Raw genomic sequence first — 19538 nt, 5'->3', positions numbered from 1 at the left:
CCTCGGAACTGCGGCTCCCAGGGACGTCGCGGCGATCTAACAGCTTCCCGAACGGCAACGCCGGTCTTCCGTGTCACAGGCCCGTGGACATCACCCCGCTGGAGCGACCACGAACCTTGAACCTCGAAAGCCACGAATGCCTCGAACCGCCTGTCGGTCGTTTTATCCAGCTGCCCTGCGGAACCTCCGCCGCTCGCCCCGCTTCCCAGGCCAATTCTCCATGACGATGATACTGCCCTCCTTGCACACACCCTCTAAGGGAAATTGGCCCGGTCACCATCTTCTTCTTCTTCTCGAGGCACCTGCTCTGCGCCGTCGTCCGGGTTTTTCCCCACTCGTGGGACGCCAGCCATCACATTCACTCCTTGCTCGAGAGGTTTGTTTGGGGAAACAAAACTCGCCACACAAAAATGTTTGCTCATGGCTGCGACGAGACGTATGACGCTGAAGCACGTTCTGTCGTGTCAGACGTTCAAGCACCACTAACACCAGCACAAGAGTACAGTCCGAAACAGCACAAAACAGTCTCTAACCCAATGGAAGGGAAACCAACAAAAGAAACAGCATTTGCCACTCTTAAATCCACTCTATAGAATAAACTGCCTACTTAAAAAAAGTCGGACAAAGGTGCCCTCTTCTGTGCCTACTCTGTCAGTGCCTTGGAAAGGTTAATCGGCACGAGCAGTTGGTAATAAAGCAGGGGTTAGAGGAAATGACACACCCGCAACTTCGTCGTTGGGTGCGTGTGGCATCTTGAACCCTGTGAAGGGGTGTCTCTTCTAGGCGCTGGGCGAGAGGTGGACGACCGGATCGATGGCAACACGCCGAAATGCCTCGATCTCCGCCACGATCTCCCGCGACTACTCTGTGCTTAGGCGCAGCTTTCTGACACATGCGACACAAATTTACGAAGCGTGCAGTGTCAGATTGCATCCCAGGCCAGTAGAAGTCCTTGCAGACGCGCTTCATGGTTCGCCTGATACCCCTGTGACTGCCGAGTGGTCCTTAATGGGCCTTCTCCAAGACGAAGCCTCGTAGTTCCTGGGGGACGACGAGTTGCGTTCTTCCTTTTCCGGAGGGCAACTGATGCCGTCGATAAAGAATACCGGCTTCCTTCACGAACTCGAGCACCGCTGCGTTGAATTTCACCTTTCTGCCGACCTCGCCGAAAAACTTTCGGAGAGTAGGGTCTTGCTCCTGTAGCGCACATAAGTCAGCAGAGGTGATAGTGCAGGGGCTGTCAGCAACGCCAGGTACCTGCGGCATTGTTCTCGGAGCCTCGCTTTTTGCTGGGTTGGTGCGCATGTGGGTCTTCAACCCCGCTGCAGCTGGGGAAGACGATGGCAGGTTCCGACCACGCAGGTCTTCTTGGACGCGGACGCTGCCTTGGCCAAGCACCGTGCTTGCAATCACTGGTTCCTTTTCCTGAGGCTCCTTTCGTCTGATGTTCCGATTGTCTTTCGTATTGGCATCACCAGTCCCCTCAATTTTCCTATAATGACGTCGCACAGGGGGTTGTCCATGCAGGACGCTAGTGCGCGGCCTGAGAAGAATGGGGAATCGAATTCCTCGTCTGCCTCCGGTAGGGACAGGCACGTTCGATTTAATAGGTGGACGGTTCGCCAGCCTCCTGTAAGCTTGGTGTCAGCAACCAGAGAGCGGTTCACGATGACCGTATTACAGCCAGTGTCTCGACGGACGACCACGGGTGGGCCTTCCAGAAGTCCTCCCGACGTTGGCATCCTCTCCAGCTCGGTTGTCGGCGTGCTGCTTGCTGGAGACACTGGCACAGCTTGGCGTCGTCGAGACTTGCTGGATGCCTCTACTGGAGAGTTTTTGGGTCCGGTCATTGCGGAGGGTACCTGTCTCACGTTCTCTGGCAGGTTGCAGCAAGCTTCAGCCTGGTATCGGTGTCCGTGCTTGCGGCCCCTCAGGTAGAAGGCGTTCTTCTTGTTGGGCTGGCTGAAACCCTGTGACTTCGCCCAACAGTCTGACGGGAGGTGCCCTAGCTTATTGCATAAAAAGCAATGTGGCTTGGTCGTCATGTGATCATGATAATCAGGAGCACGAGGGAGTCCAGGGGGCTTGCCACTGTCTTTCTTTTCTTGCCTTCCTCTGCCCAGGTTGACTAAGCCTTGAGCTTCGAGGTATTTATCAGCCGTCTCAGCGAGTTGGTCCAGGTTCTTGCAGCCCCTTTCTTTGAGGAAAATGGCGAGCTTCTCGTCGCACTGGCTCAGGAATTGCTCGGACACCATTTTGTCCCGGAGCGCGGAGTACGACTGCTCCGTTTTCGCCATTTTTTAAACTGGGAAACAGCGCTTTAAACTAGGACAGCGAAGAAGGAGACACAGACACTAGCGCTGACTATCAACTGAGCAATATTTTATTGCTTGCGGAAATATAAAGGAAGAATACAATGACGTCACATGCGTGAAAAAGAAAAAGAAAAAGAAAAAGGAAAAGAAAACACAAACAAACTACAGGCGCATCTGCTATGCCAAGATAACTCGAAATTACGTGTTCAAGTACACAAGTTCCTTCTGATACAGAGCTACGGAAGGGGTGCTTACGCAATCGTCGCCACGCTGGGCGATCTGCCACGCCTCGTAGATTTCGCGTGCGCGTGTGTCGCGGAACCTCTTGTCTGTGTCTCCTTCTTCGCTGTCCTCGTTTAAAGCGCTGTTTCCCAGTTTAAATTATGAACCAACTAGCCCAAACCCAAACTTTAGTTTCGCCATTTCCTGCCAGCTGTCGAAGTAACCGAGAAGACGACCAACAAACTGACGACCTGTTTCTGCGTTCAGCGGCCTGGATTCCCTAACCTTGCACCGGTACCCTTCTTCGATGTACCTGATCCTCTGTAAAAGAGTCTTCTTCAGTTTCGTGTAGTCCATTGCATCGTCGGACGACATGCGGCCAACGGCACTTAGTGCCTCACCTGTAAGGCGCTAGTGTAATGAGAGCGCCCACTTGTCCGAAGGCCAACCTTGACTTGTTGCCACTCTTTAACCGCTGTATGTAAGCGTCGAGCTCGTCTCGTTCCTCATTAAAAGCGGGAATCAACTTGTGAGGGCTGTGGTAGCTTTGTGCCGCATTAGTCGCGGTGTCACTTCCCACGGCGTCTGAACTCGCGTTGGAACCCTGCGACCGCTCCTGAAGTTGTAGCATCAGCTCTAGCATGGCACGTGCAGCCTCAATTCGAGCTCGGGTGTCGGTCTCCGTCTGCTGTGCTAGCCTTGCGGCTTCTGTCGCACGCTTTTCTCTTTCTTTCGCGCGTTCAGCGTCGATCCATTCTCGGAGATCCTGACCTGACAGCCTTAATTCTTTGCCGATGAGCATCAACGTCTCGAGATCCATCCTCGTTCGTCACACCCACTTGACTGCTTAAGCTCTTCAGATGGAAGTAGAGCAAGTTCCTGTCGCGGACGCCAGAAATTGTGAGGACTTTGGGGTTAAGCAGACGGGTGTCTGACTCGCGGAGGAAGATCACGACAAAATTGACGCCATGGTCTTGCACAGATAATTTAACACTGAATATACTGGGGACGGAACGCGCACACAAGCGAAATAAAGAAATATAAACAGGTCCGACCCACTAGAGATCGGGAGAGAAGCGGGAAAAAAATAGACAACGCCACGCTCACGGCTCTGTCCCACAGTGATGGCGCTCAGTCGCCACGGCGTTGACGTCCTCGCCGCAGGGTTTTGGAAGACGGCGGACCAGTCGCGGTTCCACTGAGTCACGCGCCGCTGGCTCCGATTGCTAGGACTTGCCTCGGAACTGCGGCTCCCAGGGACGGCACGGCGATCTAACAGCTTCCCGAACGGCGACGCCGGTCTTCCGCGTCACAGGCCCGTGGACATCACCCCGCTAGAGCGACCACAAACCTCGAACCTCGAAAGCCACGAAAGCCTAGAACCGCCTGTCGGTCGTTTTGGTCCAGCTGCCCTGCGGAACCTCCGCCGCTCCATCCGCTTCGCAGGCCAGCCCTCCGTGATGATGATACTCCCCTCCTGGCACACACCCTCTAAGATAAATTTGCCCGGTCACCATCTTCTTCTTCTTCTCGAGGCACGTGCTCTGCGCCGTCGTCAGGGTTTTTCCCCACTCGTGGGACGCCAGTGATCCCAATGGGTGTCGAACCGGAACTGAAGCGAACAAATAACGGCTACCGGTTCGGCCTTCCGCTGTTGACAGCACGCAGTCAACGCCGTTCAGGTCTATTTTCTTTCATGCAGCATGAACTCTCACACACTTTCCCTTTCCTATTAGTGTCAGAAATACTATCTACACTCTCTTCGTCGTTACAAGATGAGAAAAGGTATGTGTACCAATGTCGCAATGATATGCTCCGGCTCGTATCGGCCGTGGAGTGAAGGCTGAGCAAACGAAATATCCCACTCTCGGCAGCCTGCAGGCGATATGAAATATCGAATTTGCGCTTCCTTTAGTGCAGGTGTTTTGGAGCAATCAGGCGGCGGGATTGCTGCTCTACACAACGGTGAAGGCCAACACAAAAACTGTGCATGGTAATTGGATTTCTTCTTGTAATACGGGTTTAATATTCTTAACTACACTAAGTGCCTTAACCTATGTCATCAGGGGAGGGGGAGATGTGAGAGACAAATTGGCGAGTGGGGGGAGCAGGGAGTGTCCCGAATAAATAGCGTCTTGTATGGCGGATTCTCGAACGTATTCGAGAATGAATTCGAAGACCATCTTCCAGTGTTCTGTAGACCATTCGGGATAGCTCAACGTCTACAGTTTTTCTGGCCTTACTTGAGGAGGGATGAGAACATGTGCGCGGGTTCTCTGTCCTTCAAGGAAGGATAGCTCCATAGCAAGGTGGTTATTTGGCCTGAAAAGTTCCCACAGCTGGTAAGTGCAAATACTTGACTGGTGCGCCACTCAAGAGCTGCTCGCGATAGCACACCCTTTTGCTGCCTACTACAAGAATGCGGGTTCGAACCCCGCACCCGGCTGCCGTTTTTTTTTGACATAGACAAAACACAAACACTTCCATGTGCCGGTATTTCGACACACGTTAAAGACCCCCAGGTGGTAAAATTACTCGGCAGACCTGCAATTTACAGTGTACCTTTTCAAGCAGGATATGGTTACGGGCATCAAACGCGCCAGTATTTTTCTGGAAGTCTGCTTACAAGAAAAAAAAACCGAAAAGCCCACCACTTGGATTTAATGTTTTAAATTATTCAACGCGAAGATCTCAAATGAACAACTTCTCCTCGTTTTTGCCGTGATCATCCTTTCTCCGGCTTCCTTTCTTTTGTTGTTGAACTTGTACTCCTCACTCTTTCAATCACCCTGAACATAAAACCCGGCGATTTAGGCCTGCGTACCGTCGCGTCACCTCCATACGTTAGCAGATGACGTTTTTTATAGAAGCGATGTGCTTTCTTTCTTCAGTTGTATTATAAGAAAAGAAATATTACAGCGGCAACGAAAATGGCAGCTGTCAATTCAGTTGTTTGGCCAGTTAGGATAGTTCTTAAGCAGTCACCTTCTGGAGGATGTGAGGGAAAATTAAAAAATGGTGAGCGTTATATCACACAGTCACTAACTATGGCTCTGATCACTGGAATGGATTTTTTCACAGCTATATTGATGCGTGCGTTGTCAATATGAATACGTCTCCAATCCGGCTGATCATCAGCCGGATTGGAGACGTATTCATATTGACAGCGCACGCATCAATATAGCTGTCCAAAAATCAATATAGCTGCCCGCTACGTTGCGGAATCTTGCAAGAGATTCTGCGATTACAGACTGATAAGGTGTTTGGATGCCTGAAGCACGAGATGAAACTTTTTTGGGAAGGCGCTCTTTAATTTGTCGACAGCACTACTACGCCCCCGGAACCTCAAGCAGCTGCAACAGAGTAGCGAGCTAGTGAAGTGAATGTCCGGAAATAGCAGAACACGCAAGAAAGAAAAACACGCACCCAGAGTGGGGACCGAACCCACGCCTTTCGATTCGGTCCCCACTCTGGGCGCGTGTTTTTCTTCCTTCCTTTCTCACGTAATTAATAAAAAAAATGTAACGGCACTAACGGTACAAAAATAGTCTAACTATTCCCATATGCCTTCTTTGGCGTTGTAGACTGCCGGCATTTCTTTCTGTATTGCCTAACGAGCCCCTCATTTCCAAACCCTATTACCCTGCGAAAGCTTAGCGAGGGCATCGGTTCTGGCAGCCTTGATGCCAAGGTACCATAAGAGGGTTTCCCGCCAGTTACCCGCTTATAACAGGCTGTAGACGTTCGCGTCACGCGCCGGGGGTTGAAAGAAAGGTCCCCTTCTCCCCGTGTAGCCTAAGTGGCGCTGGCTACCACCCTCAAGCGTCAGATACAGTTGTAGTAAATATAAATACCACATAAAGTGAAGGAGAACAAAGTCGCCCAGATAGCCGAATTGGTAAGGCATCGGAGATCTAATCGAAAGGCGTGGGTTCGGTCCCCACTCTGGGCGTGTCTTTTTCTTTCTTTCTTTCTCACGTAATTAATAAACAAATGTAACGTCACTAATGGTAAAAAAATGGTCTAACCATTCCCCTGTGCATTCTTTGCGTTGTAGACTGTAGGCATTTCTTTCTGTATCTCCTAACGAGCCCGTCATATATTTACTTATTTATTTATAGTTGGGAAACAAAAACCCACAAAGAGCGAGAGAAAATAGGGTAATTAGAGGCAGACACACGAGAACAACAAAAAATAAAGTTTCGTGCTGTTTCAAGAAGAGGCCTTCCTTTCGTCAGAGTACAGAGTAAGCTTGTTTCAGTGTTATATATATTTAAAATTTCGCAAAAATACGGCAGGGCAATGCAAGGGACAGGTCATACATACGAACCATGGCTGGCGGGCAGCGAAAAAATGAGAGGAGTGTAAGGGGCAAGAGAAAAAGAAAACATTACAAAAATCTAAACCACGTGGTTTGGACATGAGATGGAAGAAAAAGACAATCAACTCAAAACCGTGATTGCTTGTTTCAGCATCTCGTGGGAACAGGAAGAAAGAGTGGGGTGGGAACAACATACGCCCATGCATGCATGATCATACACATCCGTTCTAAGGCATTCAGAGTCACGTGATTGAGACATAAGAGAGTACTTTACATGGCTCTGGTGCTGAGAGCAAAAAAAATCCCACCCAATATGCATTCTGACAGGGATATTCGAGAAGAAATTATTGTACATTCCTGTACAAAGAGCGGCAAAAAAAACACAGTGGCAAATAGGTCATGAAAAGGAAGGTAAGAGAAGGCAGGTACACGCACATGACGTGCACCAAGAGTTACACATCGGTCATCGTATGGCAGCTTCAGGAGCCCCGAGGTGGTGAGCAACGGATATTACAAAACAGGAGCACGAAAAAGGAAGGGGAGAGGAAAAGAATCACACTTTATCGCGTGCTCAAATAGATTGTAAGGTGAGAGTATCAAAGCTAACAATGGGTCCACAGCCTTTTACCCAGAATGTAATGTCCAATCTTGATCGTCAAATTTAGTTTAGTGAAGCCACTGTGCTAAGGAAGGTGGTTCTAGCACGAAACTATAACCGTCTAATGCAGGTCATCAACTGATGGGAGATTGTTATCGAGGGAAATAAATGAACAGGCCTAACACTATTCTGCCAAATACAGAATGCCAGAATATAAATAGGAGAGACTTGGAGGAGGAGGCGAAGGCAGCAATTTTAATTGGAGGAAAGACACGTCAGTTTCCCATATTTTTATTGTTGCCCAATGAAGCTCACCTAAACTCATAGATAAGGTACGAGTCTCGAACTTCGCTACCGTGATGCGTTAACAAACTATATTCGGGAATTGTAGCCTTCACCTGTTCAAAAGAACGACCAAGAGGGTTCACAAGCCTTGATAGAGGCAAAGAGGGGCAGGTTTTTGCATGAGAGCGGTGACTGTTAAACCTCAAATGGAAGGTTGTTTAATTCTGGCTGATGTAGAGTTTGCAGCAGAAGGTGCGTTCTAGCAGGTATATGACATTAGCGGAGTCACAGTTAAAGTTCCTTTTTAGATTAACATAACAGTTTGAAGCCGTGCTGGCGGCGCGCTATGTTGCGGTCGTTTGGGGTGTAGGTTACAGCGTGTTTGTTACAGGGAATGTATCCAGTAGCTTGGATAGGCTGCTGCTGTATTTGGTGAAAATCTCGCCCAGATGTTTGCTCCGTCTATAAACAACGCGTGGTGGCTCGGGAAATATTCTTTTAGGCGATCACTTAGAACAAGGATGTTGTGATGTTTCCTTAGTATGGATGCAACTTTCGGAGCTGAGGTTGAATTTCTCAAAACGAGGTTTTTTTTTTGGATTGCGGTTCGTAGCTTTTTTACGGAGGATTTCGGTGCGGTTCAAATAGTTACCTCGAGTAATCGCGTCGTCGATCACCTGCTCTGGGTATATATAAATAAAGAGCATGGTTTTAAGTTCCCTGCAATTAGAATCGAAATCCGCTTGAGTTTTGCTGATTCGCTTAAAACAGTTATATTGGCTACAAGGTATTGCGATCTTGCACTGCCTGACATGGCGGCAATTGAAGTGCAAATAGTGGCGCGTGTCGGCAGGTTTTCTATACAGATTAGTCTGAAGCCTGCCCAGAGAAACTGTGACTGTAACATCCAAGAAATTTATGCTGTGCGTACAGTAGGAATGAAAGTGAGATACTAGGATGCACTATGTTAAAAGCCTGAATAAATGTAGAACGTTTCATTTCACCATGCTGCCATATCATGAATATATCATCTATATACCTCTTGTAATACACTGGCATCAAATGTTGGGTTTTGATGAAGTTTCACTTTAGAAATCCTATTAAGATAGCCTCGAGTTTCGACCGATTTTAGTTCCAATTGACGCTCCGCTGACTTGCATGGAATGGGCACCATCAAACTCATAATTGTTAATCTCAATGATAAGGTGAAGGACAGTTTCAAGGGAGAGAGAATCGGTAGGTTTGTCACACGGTGACTGCTCATACGCGCATGTTACATAGGTGATTCCATCTGCATGCGGAATATTAGGGTATCGCGACACGACATCGAATGTAACGAGCAAGCAGCAACGAATTTATATCTCAATAATATCTGAGATAACACCACTTGTATCTTCAATGAAAGGCGGAAAACTGGCATACCATCGCAAATACGAGAGTAGAAATAGCGGGAGGGGTTCTCGCTGACACTGCCAATGTCAAAAACAATGAGGCAACCTTGGCTCTTATTCTTATGAGTCTTAGGGAAAAGGTATAATCAACCGGCAACCGTCAGGCAATATGGCGTTGCAGCCATTCCGTAATGGGTACAGACCGTAGTCGTCACATTGCGAGGTATCTGCCCCAGTGGAATAAGTTTACCATTGGGAGTTCGGTAATTCGTACACCAGAAATATTCTAGCGTAGCGATTTGCTTAAACATTATAACGAATTACGTTAATGCGCTTGCTTTAAATGCACTGTCCGAATCCGACATGTGTGACATATAACCAACACTCTTTGCTATGTTTTTTAAAATGCTGTTGACCCAGTTTTTCAAGGTGGCGGAGCAGATGAACGAACAGCACATGCCGACACAAAGCTTGAGCTAGTATTTTTTAAAAGAGAAAGGCAGAAATACTTTAACGTTCTACAACATACAGGTAGTACTTCTAAGCTTTTTACATATTTGAGTGATGTGTGGTTTTAACGAAAGATCCCAAGAAAATATAAACCAGGTATTTACAGACTTGACACAGAAAATTAGGGCACTGAAACGAGATGCACAATTTGAAGTGTGCATCGTATTAAACCAGTCATTTGGCACGGTCTTCAGTCGATTTAGGAAAGAAACTTGCTGTTTTTTTACAGGGTTGATTGTTATTAAATTTGCCTCCAACCAAGCGGATAGATATCCAGCATCATCCTGAATATCTGAAACAGCGAATGAATAAGCAAAGATGCCAGAAAATAGCAGGGTGTCACCAGCGGGTAGATAAATTTTCTAAGTTTAACAACAGTAACTAAGCTATTAACACAACAATTAAAAAGAGGTGACGAGATAGATCTTTCCTGGACACCTCTCTTAAGCCTGATACTATCACTCAGCACGGATTCAAAGACACCACTTGAAAAATATGAGAACATTAGAAAAAATAGCGAACCGTATCACGCCCTTCATTTCTTGAATAATGGATATTTCGTGGAAGTTCCACCTGTTGTTATTGTGGAAGTTCAACCTCGTGTATTATCGCACATGAAGATAAATGATCGAAAGAAATTTTGGGAAACCTGAGGAATTAATTATAAAAAAGTAACAAAAAATGACGAACCAAGTAACCCACACGATTTACACGATAATGTCGATTTCGCGAGTCTTCAACCTGAAATCGTTGGGATAGCGTAAATGCAGAATATTGGTCGAACAATATTTTGAGAAACTAAAAAATTATGAAAAATATAAATATTGCTTTAAATGTCCAAGAGTATAATCCCTGGCATTTCCACAATAACACAGGATTCGGGGAAGTTGTACCTGTGATTGTTATAACATCGTGAGCGGGAATATATGCCCCAACAGAACTTTGAAAATACAAAAAATCAGAAAAATATAACGAAATTACGGAATATATATATATATATATATATATATATATATATATATATATATATATATATATATATATATATATATATATATTTATATATATATATATATTGTTACTTATTGATATACACATTTTTATATATATATATGTATATCAAGGTTGCAGTCGTCATTGCCAGCGCTATTCGGCTGTTTCCGAAAATATTTAATAGTGCCGAATAACGTGTGTTTGTCATGTTTCTTTGATACAGTGATAAATACGCGAAAATATAAGTCGAGAAAAAATCCGCCGTTTTTTCGGGAGCGGGAGTCGAACCCATATCTCCGCATAACGCGTGCGGGTCGTTAACCAATTACGCTACCCCGCAGCGGCTCCTCTCTCAACTTTACAGGGGGGGTTTATAAAAAAGTTTTATTTTTTCTCGACATATTTTCGCCTATTTATCACTGTATCAAAGAAACATGACAAACACACGTTATTCAGCACTATTAAATGTTTTCGGAAACAGCCGAATAGCACTGGCAATGACGACTGCAACCTTGACATGTGTCCTTACAGAGTCCCTCGTCCCATATCTTTCTGTTCTGCTATATATATATATGTATATATATATATATATAGTATAAGTAAAGAGTCGGATACACAGCAAGAACAATAACAAACAAGGTTTACTTACGTAGCGGCAACGGGACTAGCCTTCATCAGAGTAAAGTTACATGATTTTGCTGTCGCAAACATTTCGAACACATTTCTTATATAGGTTAGCAGAAAACTGTGAGAAGGAGCGGAAAATGTTTCGGAAATGGAGAGTGTGCATACAGTCGGGCTTCGCCTATGTTACAACAAAAAAAAAGGGGGGGGGAAGCGAGAGAGCGAAAAACGTTACAACGTAGCGTTCAAGGTTGCACCATGATGGGTCAACGTATGCCGCGCGGGCTGCAAGTTCAGACAATGGGGGAAACTGGACAACCGTGGTTTGAAAAGAAAGGGAAGAGTATACAGTAAGGTATTCAGTGGCTGGGGAGACAGGTTGGGGGTTAAGCGAAGATGGGTGTGCCCCGCGCGGATGAAGATAATAGACAGGGGGCTCAAAAGAGCATTTCACAGAAGCTAGCAACTGAACAGGGAATAGGTAGGGTCACAAAAGGTTAAACATGAATAGATCACAAAGAGTTAAACATTCTTAAGTGGTGGTGGGAATGAGGCCTCCTTCCCCAGGACAAATGGCATTGTTGAGCCGCATTAGGCTAATAAAGCTGCTGTATTAATAGAGTTTCTGCGAATTCTGATTGGAAACTCGAGGGTAGGAATAATAAAAATAGTTTCAAAAATTATGAAGCCGCTAATTTTAATCGAGGGATAAGCACGTTAGTTTTCCGTAAATTTCATTAACTCCAAGTGTGGCTGACCCAAACTTATAAATGAGATAAGATTCCCGAACCTCGCGGTCGTGGTTCGTTTTGAAGGCGGATTCTAAAATCGTTGCTTTAAGATGTTCAAATGCATTCCCTGGACTGTTCACATGTCTTGACAGGGGCAAATAAGGGCAGCTTTTTGCATGAGAGCGGTGATTGTTGAAGCGTATTCCGAAGGGCGTTTCAGTTTGGCCGATATATTGTTGCCTACAAACAGTGCACTCTATAAGATATACGACATTAGCGGAGTCACAGTTAAAGTTACTTTTTATATTTACGTAGTAGTCTGAAGCCGTGCTGGTGGCGCGCTGTGTAGTGGTCATGTCTGGGCATACTTTACATCGGGGTTTATTGCAGGGCATGCAGCCAGTAGTTGCCGGTCGGTTGATACGAGTGTTAGTAAGAACGTCACCTAAATTCTTATTACGCCGGTAGACAACGCGTGGTGGTTCGGGGAATATGCTTTTTAAGCGGTCACTTTGCATTAGGATATTGTGATGTTTTTTTAGCACGGTTGACACTCTTGGAGCGGAGGATGAGTGGGTTAAAACTAAGTTAGTTTGCGGGTTCCCGTTCGGGGTTTTTTCTTACAGATTTCGTTACGGTCTAATTGGTTGGCTCGCACAATAGCGTCGTCGATAACGTTTTCCGGGTATTTTTTATTCAGGAGGGGTCTTGAGTGCTCGACAGTTTTAGTCAAAGTCGGCTTGGTTTGAGCAAAATCTCTTAAATCGGTGGGCTTGGCTGTAAGGTATTGCTGTCTTGCAGTGTCTGAAATGGCTACTTCGGAAGTGCAAATACTGCCGCGTGTCTGTCGGTTTTCTATACAGTTTAGTTTGAAGCCGACCTTGGAAGGTAGTAACGGTTACGTCCAGGAAGTTTACACTGTGTTCCGAATAGGAATGAGCAAGGGAAGTACTGTATAGAACACCGACAGACACGCGGCAGTATTTGCAACACAAGATAAAAGAATAAAAGAACTTCGAACAAGGTAGAAACCACGATTATTGCCAACACTTCAGAGATTTTGACAAAGGCAAACAGGGCAATACTTCGCCTGGCTGGCCCAGTTTATATTGGCGTATGTCCCCAGGGGAGCGGAGAGAAGGAAGTGGAATTCAGAAAGCGGGTTGGTTTGAGAGTGTATAGGAGGAGGTTTTGAGGGAGGAGGTTTTGAGACAGCAGTGGGCCCAGACCAATGCAACTGATAAACCTGCTTGGACCTAAAAGTAAGGAATCGTTTATGAGGGCAATAGATAAGGTGATAGAAACCAAACAGATACCAGAAAACTGGCTAGAAAGTAATGTGAATTTATATATAAAGGCACACGAGACAAAGCCAGTATTGATTCATACAGACCACTCACAGTAACGTCAGTAGTGTATAGATTCGTAATGCAGGCGATAAAATCAGAAATTCAAGCATGGATGGAAGAAAATGAAATACTTGGGGAACTGCATAATGGATTTAGACAAGACAGGCGACTGGATGACAATTTGTTCGTGATAACGCAATGCATTGAAATTGCGAAAGCACAGAATAGACCACTATGGATTACGTTCTTGGACATTAAAGGGGCATATGACAACGTAAACAGAGAACGGCTGTGGGGAATGTTGAAACTCCAGGGATTAGATGACGAGATGGTACAGTTCCTTATAGCAATCTATAAAGAAAATAGAGTGCACCTTACTCGGGAAGGACAGAAATGAGCACAGCAGGTCAACATCCATCAGGGGACTGAAACAGGGATGCCCTTTGAGCCCAATACTGTTCATGCTTTACATGGCAGGATTAGAAAAGAAACTGGAAGAAAGTCAAGTAGGGTTTCGCCTAACACATATGCTGCAAGGCGAAGTGGTACAACAGCATATTCTGGGAATGTTATACGCAGACGACATCGTTCTTTTAGCTGATAACCAAACCGATATGCAGCGGCTTAAGCGGCCAGGAAGCCACCGACCTCGGTTTAAATTTCAGTGCAGAAAAGTCAGGAATACAGGTTTTCAATGATGCTACCACTGACATAGTGTCTATCCAGCAAGGCGAATTACCTAGAGTGAAGGAATATAAATATTTGGGAGTGTCGATAAACGAAGAGGATAACTACTTAGGAACTCACGAGGAGCAACTTGAGGTTAAGGGAAAGCGAAACGCAGCTATAATGAAGCATAGAGCTCTGTGGGGGTATAACAAATATGAAGTAGTAAGAGGAATGTGGAAAGGAGTAATGGTTCCGGGTCTCATGTTTGCGAATGCTGTACTCTGCGTAAAATCAGACGTCCTATCAGGCCTTGAAGTAAACCAGAGAACGGTAGGACGTTTGGCCTTAGGCGCTCATGGAAAAACAACTAACGAAGCAGTTCAGGGAGATATGGCCTGGGCGTCGTTCGAAGTTAGAGAAGCTCAGAGTGAAATATGCTTTGAGATGAGGTTGAGGGCAATGGAGCAACGAAGGTGGGCAGCTAAGGTATTTAGGTACCTATACTTGAAAAGCGTGGACACGCAGTGGATTGGAATACTAGAAGGGTAACGATGAAATATGGAAAGAACAGTGGAGAATCCAAAACAGCCAAGGTAACCAAAAAAGAGGCAAGGCAGATTGAAACGAATTAATGGAGGGAAAAAATGGAAGCTAAAACGTCGTTAGAGATGTACAGGGCTGAGAAGATGAACATCAGAAAGGAAAATTTCTACGATAATTCCCAGGGCAGTGCTTTGCTTTTTGAGGCTAGAGCAGGTTGCCTGCGAACTAAGAGTTTTGTGGGGAAGTATTCAAAAAATGATGGTGTATGCGTTGTGTGCGGAAAAGAAACAGAAACTATGCGGCACATAGTGTTAGAATGTGAGGGTATCCATCCAAATCTACATGAAGGGGATATTGGGCTTCAAGAAGCCCTGGGATTTAAGGGTATCACAGGGGAAGTTAACCTCAAGGCTGTCGAGGGGACGAAAAGAAGTTTAGAATGCTGGTGGACGAAGAGCAGACAGGGGAATATTGCCTAGGACAGTTACCACCTGTAACAGGGCAAAAAAAAGTCTTTCGTGCCGAATAAGCTTTAGTGCCTGCCCTTAGCAGCGCTAGTATTAAATCAAGAGTGTAAAACGTGGTTATATTAGTCCTTTTTGGTAAGATGACATGTCATCACCCCGCTTAAAAGGGGAAACCAATGGCAATCATCATCATCATTCATCATCAGGGGGAAAGAAGGTTGTACAGTTTGAGCCGCGAAGCCGGTGAGAGGAAGGTCAGCCGGAGGTTGATATTCCGGGAAATTCTTGGAGAGAAAGGATGCGAGAGTGTTTGTTGCCCCGCCGCACGGCCCACGAAAAGGTTTCAGAAACTCGGGAAGCAGAAGAGGCGGTGAGAGGAGTCCTTCTCAGAAGCTACCTTCAACCATCAAGTCAAACGACAAGTTAGAGAAGGGAAGAGCGACTAACTCCAGGAAAAAAGGAACAAGATGAAAGAAACAAGAACAAGGGAGGGAAAACCACACACACAGAGAAAAGAAATGAATTACACCATTTCCTGCGTAGGAACCCTGAGGGGTGCAAAGCCATGCAATCTGGATCAGCTACTCGCCTTTGGCGTTTCAAGGCGGCTTCTCATTCTCGAAGCCAGGAATCCGCTGCCCGACGCTGCCGTTTACGTTCGCCGTCGCGAGCTCTCCTCTGTGCATTCTTTCTTCAGAGGTGCTCGTGGTTCTGACAGTGTGCTGGCTGGCGCTAGTTGAAGGTGTGCCAGCCAGTTCGCTGACGGAATCGTTAGCGTCCATTTCCAGTCATCGGACAGCGCAGTACCGAAGAATCAAATGAGCGCAGCGCAGACCGGGTTTATTTGCAGATCACAAGGAGTGGAGAGATGAGCAGCGCGCATGCGCGTGATTAGACAGCTGGTTTGGAGAGGGAGACGAGGAGCAGTGCGCGTAGCACACAGGTGGTGTGGAGAGGAGGAGCAGCGCGCGCTAGCGCAGAGGTGGTGTGGAGAGGAGGAGACGGAGAGTGGTGTTATCACAGGTGGAGAGGAGTAGAGGTGTGGACGCCGGACGCCGGACGACGGAGGGTCGACTAAGAGATGCTTTGCATCTAAAAGCAATAACCGTACAACTGAAACGCTACGTGTGGCCAACAGCAACATTCCTGGAAAAGGCCTTTCCTGAAACTCAAAAACGAAAAGATAACGTTAGAGGGACGTACAGGCCACACGACAAAGCGGAGCAAAAAAAAACAGGAAAACATAACATGAAAATGGAATTTAAGTGAAAAGATAGGAGGGATGCCTGCGCTTACTACACTGGAAGGTAAGGGGTGAAAACAAAAGGAAAAAGGTGACCACATAAGGAGCAGAGGGACGGGTCATATTCTTTGGGTAAGATATATGCAAGGCAGTGCCTAATGCTGTATTCCCTGTGACTATCCCAAGGATTCCAAGTTACCCCTAGACGCATTATTCCGCCAGGTTCCATGGAGTTGATATTGTGAATAAGAAAGTATTCTCGGTATTTTCTTTCACTGGGAGAGTTAAAATTTTACTGAAGTTTATACAACTTAAGGTCATCAAAATTGTGGCCTGGTTGGTTGAAAGGTAGTGCTACAGCTATAGAGTATTTGCTAAGAGTATCTGCCCGGTGACCGTTAAGACGTAGGCTCATAGGTTGACTCGTTTGGCCTATATACTTTTTGTGGCACATTGAGCATTCCAACATACACACCATGTGTTATGAAGTCCACGAAATAATGTTGCGAACATAATTACTGGCATTGCTTTATACAATGCAGTCTGTCTGCATGTGCCTGCAGGTCTTGCATCTGGGACGGGAGCAGCTGGCTATGCCTGGTTGTTTTAAAGGACTGTTTTAGGATGCACTAAGATATCTTTTAGATTTCTATTTCTCCGGCAGTTATCCCGTTGTGCCTCCGGGAACTTCTTTTTAAGTCGGTTGTTACTGGTTAAATGGGGTAGTGTTTCCGCAGGAAATTCTTTACGTTTGGGAGGGCGTTTGAAAATTTAGTTATTATGGCAGGCGGCCTCGTGCTTTTGCTTTGTCGCTGTTTGTTGCGCATGTCATCATTTTTGAGAATAGAATTAGATGCACATTGGTACGCCTGATCGGGCGAGCTTTTGGGGTGGTTCCTACATATATATACAAATATATATATATATATATATTAATATATATATATATATATATATATATATATATATATATATAATATAGGGAGTAGTAGAACTTTGAAGATGGTAGAGAACACAAGAGAAGAAAAACTTCGAACAAGGTAAAAGCACGATTGTGGCCTACGTTTCAGCAAAGAGAACTTGCTTTCCTCAGGAAAGCAAGTTCTCTTTGCTGAAACGTAGGCCACAATCGTGCTTTTACCTTGTTCGAAGTTTTTCTTCTCTTATATATATATATATATATATATATATATATATATATATATATATATATATATATATATATATATATATATATATATATATATATATATATATATATATATATATATATATATATACAGAAAGGAATGCCGGCAGTCTACAACGCCAAAGAAGGCATAGGGGAAGGTTAGACTATTTTTTTTACCGTTAGTGACGTTACATTATTATTAACTTTTATTATTACGTGAGAAAGAAAGAAAGAAAAACACGCGCCCAGAGTGGGGACCGAACCCACGCCTTTCGATTAGATCTCGAATGCCTTACCAACTCGGCTATCTGGGCGACTGTGTTGTGCTTCACTTTCTGTGGTATTTATATTTACACTGTATCTGACGCTTGAGGGTGGTAGCCAGCGCCACTTCAGACTACACGGGGAGAAGGGGACCTTCTTTTTCAACCCCCGGGGCGTGACGCGAACGTCTACAGCCTGTCATGAGTGGTCAACTGGCGGGAAACCCTCTTATGCTACCTTGGCATCAAGGCTGCCAGAACCGAGGCCCTCGCTAAGCTTTCGCGCGATAATAGGGTTTGGAAATGAGGGGCTCGTTAGGAAATACAGAAAGAAATGCCGGCAGTCTACAACGCCAAAGAAGGCATAGGGGAAGGTTAGACTATTTTTTTACCGTTAGTGACGTTACATTATTATTAACTTTTATTATTACGTGAGAAAGAAAGAAAGAAAAACACGCGCCCAGAGTGGGGACCGAACCCACGCCTTTCGATTAGATCTCGAATGCCTTTCCAACTCGGCTATCTGGGCGACTGTGTTCTGCTTCACTTTCTGGGGTATTTATATTTACACTGTATCTGACGCTTGAGGGTGGTAGCCAGCGCCACTTCAGACTACACGGGGAGAAGGGGACCTTCTTTTTCAACCCCCGGGGCGTGACGCGAACGTCTACAGCCTGTCATGAGCGGTCAACTGGCGGGAAACCCTCTTATGCTACCTTGGCATCAAGGCTGCCAGAACCGAGGCCCTCGCTAAGCTTTCGCGCGATAATATGGTTTGGAAATGAGGGGCTCGTTAGGAAATGCAGAAAGAAATGCCGGCAGTCTACAACGCCAAAGAAGGCATAGGGGAAGGTTAGACTATTTTTTTACCGTTAGTGACGTTACATTATTATTAACTTTTATTATTACGTGAGAAAGAAAGAAAGAAAAACACGCGCCCAGAGTGGGGACCGAACCCACGCCTTTCGATTAGATCTCGAATGCCTTACCAACTCGGCTATCTGGGCGACTGTGTTCTGCTTCACTTTCTGGGGTATTTATATTTACACTGTATCTGACGCTTGAGGGTGGTAGCCAGCGCCACTTCAGACTACACGGGGAGAAGGGGACCTTCTTTTTCAACCCCCGGGGCGTGACGCGAACGTCTACAGCCTGTCATGAGCGGTCAACTGGCGGGAAACCCTCTTATGCTACCTTGGCATCAAGGCTGCCAGAACCGAGGCCCTCGCTAAGCTTTCGCGCGATAATAGGGTTTGGAAATGAGGGGCTCGTTAGGAAATACAGAAAGAAATGCCGGCAGTCTACAACGCCAAAGAAGGCATAGGGGAAGGTTTTTTTACCGTTAGTGACGTTACATTATTATTAACTTTTATTATTACGTGAGAAAGAAAGAAAGAAAAACACGCGCCCAGAGTGGGGACCGAACCCACGCCTTTATATATATATATATATATATATATATATATATAAATATATATATATATATATATAGACACAACTGCACAAATTAATAGCAGCCTTGCATTGTCCCTGAAGAAGAAAGTGAATGACAGCTGCACCTTACCGGTACTCACTTACTGGGCAGAAACTTGCAGGCTCACTCAGAGGCCTCAACCTAAATTGAGGATGACTCAGCCAGCAATGGAACGGAAGATGAAAAGTACAATATTAAGGGACAAAAAGAGAGTGGGGTGGGTAAGGGAACAAACGTATGTTTGGGACGTAGCGGTGGATATTAAGAAGAAAAAGATGTGGACAGGACATGTGATGCAGGGTAACGTGGGGGGGGGTAACAGAGTGGATCCCTAGAGAAGGCAAGCGTTGCAGGAGCAGCAGAACGGTA

General features: G+C 45.7%; 2 non-coding genes across 2 annotated transcripts; both read right to left on the bottom strand.

Moving 5' to 3' along the window:
* Positions 1–17674: 17674 nt before the first annotated feature.
* On the bottom strand, positions 17675–17746 carry Trnar-ucu (transfer RNA arginine (anticodon UCU)). The gene has a single exon. It is a non-coding gene; the product is annotated as a tRNA-Arg (tRNA).
* An 884-nt stretch (positions 17747–18630) lies between these two features.
* Trnar-ucu (transfer RNA arginine (anticodon UCU)) lies at positions 18631–18702 on the bottom strand. Its single transcript has one exon. It is a non-coding gene; the product is annotated as a tRNA-Arg (tRNA).
* Positions 18703–19538: the final 836 nt, after the last annotated feature.

This window comes from Haemaphysalis longicornis, unplaced genomic scaffold (genome assembly GCF_048455015.1).
Source record: "Haemaphysalis longicornis isolate Haplotype H1 unplaced genomic scaffold, Haemaphysalis longicornis Haplotype H1 scaffold_20, whole genome shotgun sequence".
In the NCBI taxonomy this organism is placed as follows: Eukaryota; Metazoa; Arthropoda; class Arachnida; order Ixodida; family Ixodidae; genus Haemaphysalis; species Haemaphysalis longicornis.
Note: the sequence above shows the minus strand (reverse complement) of the source record. Positions and strands in the feature narration are given on the sequence as shown.